We start from the raw sequence: 13,744 nt of genomic DNA, 5'->3' as shown, positions 1-13,744 counted from the left end.
TCTAGCCACCCAACTGAAGTTCATGCTACCATCCAAGGTGTAGAGAAGTGCATTTCCGATGTGAAATCATTGATGAAATACAACAAGCTGCAGATGAATGATGGTAAAACTGAAGCCATTTTGATTATAACAAAGGACTTTTTCATTCACATCCTTTGCCTTAAACAAAATATATCAGCAGCACCAACATTAAATTTACACAGTCAGTACGAAACCTAGGTGTTATTCTGGACAGTACTCTCTCATTGTACCAACATGTCATGAGCATATGCAAGGCTGCATATCTTCAGCTGAGACGCATCGGTTTCATTCGCAATTATCTTTCAGTTGATGTCACTAAAACACTTGTGGGTTCCTTGGTACTTTCAAGACTGGTCTATTGTAATTCAATTATGTCTGGTTCGTCTCTACTCCAGAAACTTTAAAAAGTTAAAAACACATCTGATCGGATCATCCTTAGAGTACTACGATCAGAGCACACCTCCCCCTGCCCTGTGCCATACACTGGCTATCCATTTGATCCAGAATCAAGCACAAAATTTGTTCTCTGTACTCCGTTTCACTGACGGGCTCCAGTCCAACATACCTATCCCACCTCACCCATGTGGGCACACCAGCAAGATACTTACGCTCCTCTTCTGACACTCGTATTTTCATTATTCCCGCTATGAAAATAAAGTCATATGGACAACGTTCTTCTGCATACCAGAGTCCAGCAACGTGGAAAAAATTGCCCACTGAACTTAGACACAAAGACAGAGTGATTTCTTTCAAGAACGTTCTTAAAACTCACCTATTTCGAGTGCAAGTGCAGACTTAAAGACCGATTAACATTTCCTTACCTTAAATGTTATCAGCATGTGTTATGTTTCCTAATTTCATGGAGTTTGATTTTTGTAATCATATCATTATATATTTTGTAGGTATTGTCTAATGTTGTAAAGCGCTTAAAGCTTCTAAAGATTAGGCGCTATACAAAATTTTCATTGTTATTATTATTATTGTTACTTTTGCTAAAGGTTTCAGAAGTTTGCTTATGAAATATGCTTGAATCAGGATTTAACGTTTTTTAATCATGATGTCACTATACAAATTTGACAGTACACTATTCTGACAGTGTGATATACACATTCAAGCATCTCTCAATGTTATATATATATCTGCTTAAGTAATACCTTTATAAGTGTGTAAAAAATGCGGAGGAGAACGAAAAGCAGTACACATGTTCACATACGAATTTTAAGTTTCAATAAATTCATCAGGAAGAAAATCATTAATATATCGACTTTACAGTTATGCTACCTTCTATAATAGTATGTGTTTTTCACGAACATGTTTCTTTGATTAAGAAAGAAACACGAACTCGCATATAACCGTGTTTAGATGTCAATATGCGAGTACCTTACAGGCAATCCACATTTCCTACATTTGCGCGTGACAAAATACGTGGAGTATAATCTGCGACTTCATATCAACTTAATCTCGTTTCCTCCATACTAGATGGTCCGGATCCAATATTATTAAATTTCACAGAAGAAAACAGTTCAACTTTATGAAGGCGATTCAATCACAATATCTAGTTATGCCGAGTACTTCCTACCGTGTTAGATTGATTGCATTGTCTCACGCGGCAACGAGGATACCTGCTACAGAACTGATGCTCGTCAACAAGAAAAGGGATGGGAACTAAACGTGTCGTGCGATGAATCTAAGAAATGACAACAGCGTGATTTTGGATGACATTTATATAACTGTTAAATCAGATATGGGAGCTAGCAGTGATAAAAGGTCATTTATAACGCTAAATGTTTGAAGTTTGTGTGTGTCTGATTGTTTGTTTGTGTGTGTGTGGGGGGTGGGCTAATTTTCCATTAAAATTGACGAAAGAATATCTTTTATCCAATTTCAGTGTATTATTTCTGATATTGCTAGTCCAGGAATAAATCTAAACATTACCCCTAAAATTGTACTCTCTTGTAGTGTATCATCGATTGCAGTACTCCTTGTGAATGTTGTTATCGTCATAGCTGTTTTATATTTTTGTTCGCTTCCGAGCATGAATGAAAAAGTCTTTTCAGACAAAATACTGGAACATCCCTCCACTTTTACGTTGTAGTCGTCAAAAGAGCAATACAATCACAAACAGTACATCAGAGGTTATTAAAATAGTTTGTCGAAGTTTAGACACATTGATCCTCATTTAGGTTTGATAACGATCTAATTTATGGGTATTTTATAAACTTATGGTAGTAAAATGTCAAAAGCTTCAAAATACTAGCATATGATGGTTCCCATGAGTGCCAAACTGAGTCTGTGAGGGATTTCGAAAATACGATTAATGTATCTCATAAATATTCCATTAATGATCATTGGAGATATGACTTATGTTTAGTATCCACAAACACATATTTGGTTTGATTTATATCTTGACCGTGAGCTATATAAATAATGACCCTTGCAAAACACTGTAGCGAAAGAGTTTCATCTGCCAATGCAATGGACTTGTACATATATGCAGATAAGCAATTAATCATTTAATTTTTCTATCTTTCTCAAAGCTTTGCATATTGTATCTTTGGCATATCCCCTAATGGTACTCTATCTATGTATATATGTATCTATCTATCTATCTATCTATCTATCTATCTATCTATCTATCTATCTATCTATCTATCTACCTATCTATATATCTATCTATCTATCTATCTATCTATCTATCTATCTATCTATCTATCTATCTATCTATCTATCTATCTATCTATCTATCTATCTATCTATCTATCTATCTATCCATCTATCTATCCATCTATCTATCTAACTACTTACCTAACTACCAAACAAACTATCAGGAAACTTTGATTTTAATTTTGCTTGCCAAGAACAACAAAAAAAAAAATAAGAAATTCCTAAAAACAAAACATACGCAAACAACCATTATTTTCTTTCATTATATCTTACGTGGAATCTTTTAGTAAATTAGACCAGATGCAGTTAGATGGCACGTGTACTCATTGGCGATTAGACCAGATGCAGTTGATTGTATTGATATGTATGTATGCATGTATGTATGTATGTATGTATGTATGTATGTATGTATGTATGTATGTATGTATGCATGTATGTAACATGTATATATATATATATATATATATATATATATATATATATATATATATATATATATATATATATATATATATATATATATATATATACACACAGATATATATATATATATATATATATATATATATATATATAATGTGCATTTCGAGCTTTTTTTAAACTTTATGATTTCCTTTTTTAGCTTACGTGCGGACATAGCACCAGGTGTACCAACCCATTGGTAGGTTCACATATAATTGATGGAGACGGAAATATAAGAGACGTAAACCTGTCTAGAACATACATGTAAGTAATGCAAAAGGAGAGATGAGAAACTCCAATGAAACGGACTTTGAACTGCACGGAGACCGGCCACCGATTGGACAAAATATGCATGCTATATATTATGAATGAGAACAATCAATGAGGTCCAATAATGACATGATCAATGACGGGCACTTCTATACAATTCACATTTATACTATGGAACTGGATGTGTACATCCATCCAATTCACCCACGTCCCGCTAATACAATGATTATAATAATTCATTACACCCAGATCCTGTGAAAAAAAATGAATATATCCATCAGGTTCCCTCGGGTGACGTGAATACGACGAATACCGCTATCAAGTTTACTCAGATCTCGTGAATAGAGTCCGTATATCCATCCAAATTAACAGGATCCTAAATGTAACTAATGACTTTGATCCATTGAATATATGCTTTACATCCACACATCAAGCACAATTTTTTTAAAGTATTCTCATGCTCATTTGCATGATAATTGATTCATTTACTTATATTATACTTTGTGCAAAAATGAATCCTGTTTTTAATATATTTTACCAAGACAATTTATATTGAATGGATTAGTTGATGCTATACTAATAGAACATATCAGATTATATTTTATTTCTTGCAATATATAGTTCCCTGGAAACTCATTAATAGTTTTCTCCAATTTTGTATCATTAAAGAATATAACCTCTTTTCAGCACAAGCACCATGAAGGTATTAGACTATTCAGTTTCGAGTTTAGCTGTTTTGATATTCTCAGAGAACAGTGTTATACAGACGATTCATGTTAAGACGCTTGCAACTATATCAAGACAAGAGACCATTACATAAACATAAAGAAGTCTCTTTTATATCTTATAAATCCATTTGTTGCCTAATGTAAGTAATATTTTTCTGAATCTTTGAACATAATAAAGTTATACAGGATCATAAAGGAACGATCCAGAGATAATTAATTCATGTGAATAACATAAATACATAATTCTGCTTTATGATGCACATTTGAAGAAAGCAATGCTGTAAAGTGTTAATAATGTATGGTGCACATGATCAGATTTTGAACAAAATTATATTTTTACCAATGTATATTAAGATGTCAAATATTTTCATAATATTGCATTTACTTCAAATTTCAAAAAGATTCAAACACAATCACATAGCATAGACAATTGTCATGTTGTTTGGTTACATTACGTTGTGAAATGGGAACTTGCAGGTGATCTCCATGCTTGAGTGGACGCTATTTATATGTACATCTATATCTTTTGTAACTCTTAGTTCATGATTTTGTTTAATTTTTGTAAATTTTGTTCATGGCTGTAAACTGTAGTGAATATATATAGCTGGACTTTGGGGGACATGTACAGGGTCTATTTTTAGACATTAAAGAACGTGAAACTGCATTGGTTCTATAAACGTATGTTTATATACGTCTTGAGAGTTACTAATAATATAGGTATTTATAAGGTTCAGGCTTCTTCTCATTGGACAGGTTGGTCAGGTGGTATCTTAGAAGAATTAATTTATATCCCATTGGACAGGTTATATCACGTGCAATTTTCTACGATAGCTGGAAATGTGCTATTTGCCACTTGGGTAGTAGTGGGCAGTGCGTTTTTACTCTTTTGCTTGTATATAAATGCGTGTTGCTGGACCATTATGGTCATTCTTATTTATTGTGTTCTTGTTGTAATATCAAGTCTACAGATATGTTTTAGGTTGTATTTAGATATTACTTGAAATCAAAAGCATTTGGTAGGATTATTCCATGTAAATAGAAAGTGGTTGTTGGACATTAATATTACACCTGAACTATTATTAATTATTCAAAGGAGTTATGGACAATACCATTTTGACAACGTCACCATTGCTAGAGAACCGGTGCATTTCCGGTTCTGAAATTTATACGGAACGTTTCATTATTTTGGACTTTGTTATAACTTTTCAATGATTAGTTTGGTTCACTTGACAATGCTGTAAGTTACTCTCACATGATCATTCATAACTTTGATAAGTAAATTGTTGTTAAGTTTTACAGAACGTGTTGGTTTTCTTCTTTCTGTTACTTAAGGCATGACCATAGACTCTTAATAATATTAAGCGTGCTATGTCGATCTATATTGTGTGCTTCACATTTGTCCATGATTGTAGATTGTATATTTAAGATAAGTGGCATCTGTGAACAACATGTTTGCATAGCTAACGTTTGTTCATGATTGTAAGTTGTAAATAAGAATATTCTAGAATCACACTTGTTTACAGTTTAATTGAAATCAAATTAAGGACAAGTTACAATTAGCATAAATAGTAACTTGATAAACAAATCATTGAGTCCTGCTTTTATGGTTATATTGTGGAATCCTTTTGTGTTTTTTGATCGAAATGAAAGACCACTGTCTGACAGCATTAAAACACAAAATTGCTGGTCCCTATTTATACGGCATTACAAACGTATAAATATATTTTGCTACATTACATTTCATCCATACTTTAGTCACACTTTACTTAATAGCCAAATGTTATTACTGCATGCATATCAATATAATTTAAAATGTAAATCATTCCCTTTCTTTCGAAACACTATACGGCCTCCAGTCGCCTTTTTCAGGGTCATTCTTGAAAAAGTTCCAGCAAATCCTAACCATCCGCTTTGGTTTTACGACGCTATGGTCAAACTTTTAAGCAACAGAAAAGAAGCAAAACCAAAATGTTTTGTAAACCTCAACAAACAATTTAAGTATAAAAGTGTTGAATGAAACATATGAGAGGAACTTAGTGCATAATAAAGTGAATCCAACTTTGTCCTAATAAAAGTCTTTGAAAGTCCTAAACAAATGAAAAGTCCCATATAATTTCAATACTGGGAATGTACTAGTCTCCAATAACCGTGACATTGTCAAGATGGCGTTGTCCAGAATTCTTTCGAATAATTTGTAATAGTTCCAGAATAATAGCATTGTCCAAATAATGACTAATTTCTATCACTCTGAACAGATCAAACAAGTGGTTTTCCTCTCGAAAAGTACAAATACCTCTACAGACTTACACCAGGAACACAAAAAGAGTGAGTGACTCCTGATCGGAAGAAAACCGAATTCGTATGACAAGATATACTATTTATTTACGACGTACTAAGTCATGACGTACTATATTCATGTGACGTCACGCTACCAATGAATTCTCGAAACTTGCATATTCCATAAGTCGATAAGAAACTACGCCATAAGCGTCATATTAAGCCTTATTATTACGATTATTCTTACTAATTGTCAAGTACGTAAACAACTGGTTTAAGAATCTATGCGATTTGTGTTTTCAACAAAGCCAAATTACGCACACAATTTATAACAAAATATATTATATACAGTTTAAAACCGTGAATAAAAATTATGAAAATTAAATAAAATTATGTATCAGAGATTCAGGAAATATAGATATACATACAATTGGCAACAGCGCAAGTCCAACCGCTAACAAAATCTAGAATTGCTGCGAGGAATATAAACATTTCACTGTCTTCTGGCATTTACATCACCTCTTGCTTTAAGGTAACTTAGGTGTTTATCTGCATTGAATTGATCAAATTTCCTTTGGGTCAAACACAAGGAGATAATACGAGTGAACATTCCCTGAAAAAGTTTAAATGCTACTCTAAATAAGTAAACTACTTCTTTAGAATATAAAGTGGAATGTTTAAAAGTAAAACTTACAGCATTCTGTGTGTCATTTGGATTTTTATTTAGTTTTAATTTTTTTAAATTATATCGCTATGATGTCTGCAGTCAAAGTGGTGTCTAGCACTGGAGCAATATACCCAAGACATGCAGGTGCATGTCCAACCCAGTAACATTATCCTGACACCAGTCCGACCAGTCCAAACACTAGCGCCTTAATAATGATTACGTTTTTGGTACGCCTCGGCCTGGGTTCGAACCAGTGACTACCGGCATCTAAGGTACAATAATGTAAATTATATCCCAAATAGTCATAGAAATTCCAGCAGAAATTTAAATGAATACAGTTCCATTTGAATTTCAGAGGTATTCCAATATAAATTCTAATACTGAGTGGGTTAATTTGTCTCTAATCTAGAATGTCTTAATATACCATTAGTCGGGAGTGTGAATATGTGCCAACAATCTTGTGATGTATCACATTAATGTAATCTAATATGATCTTGTCCAAATGCACTATAATTTTAAATTAATCATTTTGTCCTGGAATATTATTGGGCACGTTTTAATTCCATCGAATAATAAGGTGAATAAATAAATCGAATCAAATACAAACTAGCCACAACAATAACAATGATTCTGCTTGGGATGTTAATGCAAAAATGAGCACATTGTCAAAACAACAAGACTATATTAACAACTAAGACAAAAATATAACCAGGATAAAGGTCAAAAACTCATGTCTAAAACAATCTAATTTGTCAATAAGATAAGGTCTACTACATAAATTATAACAAAGAACATGACAAATATCAGGTACGTCAGGCTTCTTAATGGGGAAATACTAATGTCCATGACTCAGATTACGATGAAAAATAGGTTCTTTAAAAAATCGTCCCTAGTAAGGCACACCATGAGCTTGAATTTGGATCAAGGTCATTTACAAAACATAATTATAAGTAACAATAATCATCAAGAAAAGACAACAAATAGTACAAATTAAATATACATAATACTCCGCAATCGCTTTTTATTGCACCTCTTATGCAAATTGCTATTGGCTAAGGCCAACGTTAACTTAGTGATAGGACATTTTTATTTGAATAGGTAACAAATCCAATTAATAGTTTTAAAAAATATTCTGCTATACTTTGGGCCATCAATAACCCTCATTCGGCCATATATGATTGGAGGTATCGCACACGAATACGATAACGAAGCTAATGATTAATCCATTTATACTAGCCAACAGGCATTGGCTGCATCAATGCTCATCATGTAAATTATTGGTAACTAGGTCTGGTTGCTTTTAGCACTGTGCAAATCCGCTGTATATTTACGGTCATATAGGTGACTATGGGAAAAGCCCTGAATGATTAGTTATATCTTAGTTATATCTTTGATCAACATCACACAGCTGTTAGAAGATCTGGCGCAATCGTGGCTTTATATAGCGAGTACGAGAATTGACCTAGCAATATCAGCGTTGTTGAAAATCGCTTCGCTTTACTTTCCATCGATGAAATAACGTGTTCTGTCCAACAAGCCCACAAAACCGCAGTTGTCAAATTCGTTATTAAATTGGCGGGATAAGTAGCGCTGTGCCCGTTTTTACTTAATGTCGAAAGAAGCTTCACATGGAGGAAGAATGTAGACTTATCATGCACTTGTTATTCAATATGCAACAGTCAGAGGTCCCTAGACGAGTACGAATAATACTTAGGATCATTGTTGATACGATCTACTATTGCATGTGCTTTCATGTTCCACGCAATATCTGGTACATCTTTGAATTTGCCTTCAATTTCTCTTTTACATTATTGGTTTCATTCAACACCCCCATATGGAAAGTGTTCACATCTGTAACACGCTTCTTGTTTACAGATTTCCAATCGTAGAATCGGAAATACTTTGTTTTGTAGCTGCACTAATGATTTTATTAGAAGGAGCTTACATTATTGGTGCTGATGGAAGTGTAACCCGTCGTGGTAACCTATTTCGAATTGTTCCAAATTACTCGCGATCCCAGGTTTTTCAACCAATCCTTTGCTGCTTTTGTTGGTGTAATAAACCACTAACATTGCAACTTGTATATAGATGGGTCAGGGCCTGATAAATTTTGCGTTAGCCATCCCAGACAACATCACTGAAACCATTTATGTACTATGTCATATAAACGTGTTTTCTCCATTTGACATTACACAGGGTTATCAACATATCCACGTGAGACAATCATACTATTTTAATGTCAGAATGATCTATATGTACAATTAGATTATCAAGATTTCCCTCAATATATCTAACATGTGGCCGTCCTGGTCCACAAATGTATGCTAAGTATATTTAGTTTGCATTGTTTGCTATTTTCGTTATATTTTTATTTTGTTATTATATGTTGTTGGTTGTAACGTCGTATGTTGGACTTGACCTTGTCCAAAGTTAAGCTCGTTTCTACTAGACCGAAATCATTGATCTTTTTATTTATGTAAACAATTAATACGTAGTTAAATAGTGTCCTAGCATGGGTTAACCATTAGCAAAAGGAGTTTCGTGGACTAAACAAAGAATTCCCTGTCGATGCGACTTTTGTAACTACAATTTAATAGCTCGCTGACCACTCGTTACCAGCAGTGCCTCAGGTGGTCTCCACTTTCTGATAAGGACACAGTCGTTAGCAAAATAATAAAGAGGTACTTCTGTGACTATACATTTTCTAATTGCTCTCTGAAACAAACAAGAAAACTCAATTATTTTCCCGTTCGGCGACAAGTTATTACGTCTGTCAGCCTGATTAAAATAACGAAAATGAGCAGTACCAAGATCACTTTGATCAATACATTTTGATTGTTCCACACGAAGGAGAAAAGTGACCCATCGAAAACCTGACGAATACATGAGTCCTTTAAGGAATACTTTCCTGATCACCAACATTCTAACGAGCTTTCTTTGCCATATATCTAGTTACTACACAATTAGAGTTTAAAACCAGGGATTTAAATTTTTATAGGAACGACTTTCTGATCAAAAAAGGCTTGTCAGTTACAAATGTAGTCTAGCAGAGGAATATATAAACTTGCCTTTCTAGAAAATTACTGTTCGGCTTTAAGATCTGAGCAAAATCAATTGTATTATCGATGTGTCCAGTAGTGCATTTGGGCTGTAATTTTATTTATTAAAAGTTACTTATTAACTGGAAATACAAAGTGATTGTCAACCCCCTCCTCAACAAAAAAAAATAATAAAACAAAATTGGTAAATAGACTGCTAAATGTATCGTGACATTTCAAATAAGGATGTATTCTTGGATTCTGTTATTGTGATCCAATAAAAGACTGTTGGCATAAAATCATGACAGGGGCAACCACAGGCACATCCACACTACAAGCACTCGATTTATTTTTGGATTACCATTGAAGTTGATTCAGAACTTTTATAAGTATGACATGTATCAGTCATTCAAAGATTCTTTGGGTTGGGTTCGCAATACCGTAAGTTCCCTTGACAGTTTTCAAACTGTATTATAAGGAAATAAATTATCTATAGAATTTTACAACGCTTGTTGCTTCGCACACTTGTTTATCTTATATTTCAAGAAAAAGCTTGTAATTGGGAAGTGGGTGCTCGTTCATGGGATATGAATTTCTCTAACCTTTTGCAGAAAACGTTGTTTTAGAAATTTGAATTCACCTTGTTTTGGAACTATCTAAGTCACCGATATTGTATTACACTTTAGAAGCCTTTATTGAAACTAACAAGCTCGTACAATGACATCTAAATTATATAACATTACTTGGAATTCTATCCAGGAATGGTTAGACTCCTTAAGAAAGGATGAATTACACCTTCTTGCCAGAAAATATTATCATTATTAGGCAAATTTCTTCATGGCGAATCAAGAAATATAAAATATACTTTGGCACAAATATTTGATGGAAAGAAATGTTTATAATCAAAAAGGCTTTGGATTTGATTAGTGAGTCATCTGGCTCTAACTATAAATTTATGGAATTAACGTTATAATAAAATAATGCGATCGAGTTAGGAAAGTTTGAGTTTGATAAAGAGAAGAGAGAGACAAATAAAATTGCAGTAGAAGAGCGAGGAATGACAGAGAGAAAAACATAGGCTAATGCAATTAATGATGCAATCTGACAAAGAAGAGAGACAAATACAAAGAGAAAGAGAAAAAAGAAAGGGAATTTAGTTTAGATTACAAGAATCGGACCTGTAAATTGAAAATCGCATCCTCACTTTAGACACAAATTTCAATTTTCATGTTACTAAAAATATTCGTTAGGCATCCCCTTTTAAAAACAAGAAGTAGATAAATATTTAAATATTGAAAATGTAAAATTACCACGAAAGCATTGGACATTATTACTTAAAAGTGAACAATTTGGCAAAGCTCGTGACATCTCCACTTCCCTGTCAGTAGAACAAAGTGCTGATTATGACCTGGTTAAGGAATGCATCTTAACGTTTATGATTTGGTACCTGGCTTATTGAAAGTTTAGTAACTATAAAAAGGAAATTGAACAAGCCCATGCCGAATTTGCAATCGAAACAGAGCAATTATTTGATAGGTGGTGCTGAGCCAGGAAAGTTACTTAGCATTACGAAAATCTCCGAGGACTCATATTAGTTGAAGAGTTCAACAATTGCGTCACTATTAGGACATACCTTGATGAGCATAAGGTTGAAACTCTAAGAAAATGCTGCTCTTAGAGCTAACGAGTACTCCTTGGCTTATAGTGTTTGTCATTAAGTCTTCTACTCCTCAGTATTCTGGTAAAAATCAATTTCAGTCTATAACGAGCATTTCAAAACCTAAATCTGGCACAACGTTTAAAAATCAAGTTTCTGGAAAGATTGATCTGAAATCCGTATTTCTTTCTACGTACACCTATTGCAAAAAGAAAGGGCACATTATTTCTGATATCTATATATTGACAAATGAGCAATATAATCAAGAGAGGCCAGCTCCAAATAATCTTATGTCTAAGAGGTCAATGTCACAGTCACGTATTGAAAACAATACATGTGTTGAGTCAAATAAACACAAGTCTGAAATTATTATGGAGAATTATGAGCCAAACGGTTCTGTATCAGTCATGAATGATTCGAGCAATTCTATCCATATTAAAATTTTAAGCGACACGTGGAGATTCTCAGAGTATTTTATTATCCGGTACTTTGCCTTTATCTCAGGAGTATACTTCTATAGAGAGTGTTCTTATTCAGGATGTCGGGTGCATTATAGTTAATGTTCTTCTCAATTGTGTACATTTGTCATCAGATGTAGTCTCAGGACCCATGACGTTGTCGGCTTTACCCATTGAGGGCATTCGTTTAATACTTGTAAGATGACCCAGCTGTAGATAAGGCTTTGAGAAAATTGTAAAGCCTTTTTTCAGATCAGAAAGTCGATACTATTGGAAACTAAATCCTGGTTTATATATAACTTGTACAAAATATGCTTTTGAAAATGATGTTGATCAGGAAAGTATTCCTTTAGGTGACACATGTATTTTGTGAAGCTTTCAAGGAAGTCACTTTTTATCCTCGTTTGGATAAATCTAAATGTATGGATCACAATGATCCTCTTTTTACTACACATTCTCTTTATTGTAATCTAGGTATCAAACGACCATCACTCGTCCAACAGGAAAAATATTATGTTTGTTAAAGTTTGCTATTAGCGGAACCAAATCCATAGAGACCTCTTTGTTAATTTGTTGAAAATGGAGTCCTAATCATACAACGGAGACCACACCAGGTACCTGCCGGTGACGAGTGGTTAATGAGCTATGACACTGGTGTGGCAAAGTCCTATAGACAGGAAATTCATAGTTTGTTTCCGATGAAACTATTTTGACTCGTCACTCAAGGATCAATACTTCTGATCACAAGACATTGATACCATTTTATTGGCTGAAACTTAATAGTCATGTTTGGAAATTATGTGGGTCTTATCATAATTGTCAAATGGTAGCAAAACCCAATCATAAGTTACCTAAGGCTCATTTACAACCTATTCTTTCACTTAGCAGTCTGTCCCATCTCTAAGACCAAATGAAAAATAAAATGAAGGTATCACAGAACTATTAAGGAAGGTACTTTTCAGTATGATCATTGAATTCCGTTTCTCTTGCTCCTTCTTCAAAATTTTCTTTTGATTAGGTATTATGTGCCTCACAAAGCTGTAAAGACAATACGTGAGTTAACTTACAATATTAGTACTCCTGGTATGTAAATATATTTAAGGAATACCAGCATGTTGACAGAGATAGCCAAGTTAATGATGCAACTGTTCCAGACAGCGAGGATGTAAACTATAAAATGCAATCGAACTGTAGCGACTATGGTGCAGCTAATCTTCGGAATTCAGAAATTATGAATATACTGGCCCAGAAACTTTCACATCTGCATCACTAAGGAAAGAATGAACCATAACAGCTAGCACATGTTTCCAGATACCCCAACTCGAAGAATTAAATCTACCATGTTGTTGAAACTGTAGATTTCAAACCAAAGAAAAAGCATCTGCACAGGATGATCCTTCTCAAACAGGAATGGTTGAAAAAAGAAATTCAGTATTTGCTAGAGAATGATTTCATAGAACCAAGTACAAGTGACAGTAATTCAAATGTATTATTGTACTGAA

This window comes from Sinohyriopsis cumingii, unplaced genomic scaffold, assembly GCF_028554795.1.
Source record: "Sinohyriopsis cumingii isolate HCF-2022 unplaced genomic scaffold, ASM2855479v2 utg001522l, whole genome shotgun sequence".
NCBI classification, from domain to species: Eukaryota; Metazoa; Mollusca; class Bivalvia; order Unionida; family Unionidae; genus Sinohyriopsis; species Sinohyriopsis cumingii.
This window is presented reverse-complemented; position numbering follows the sequence as displayed.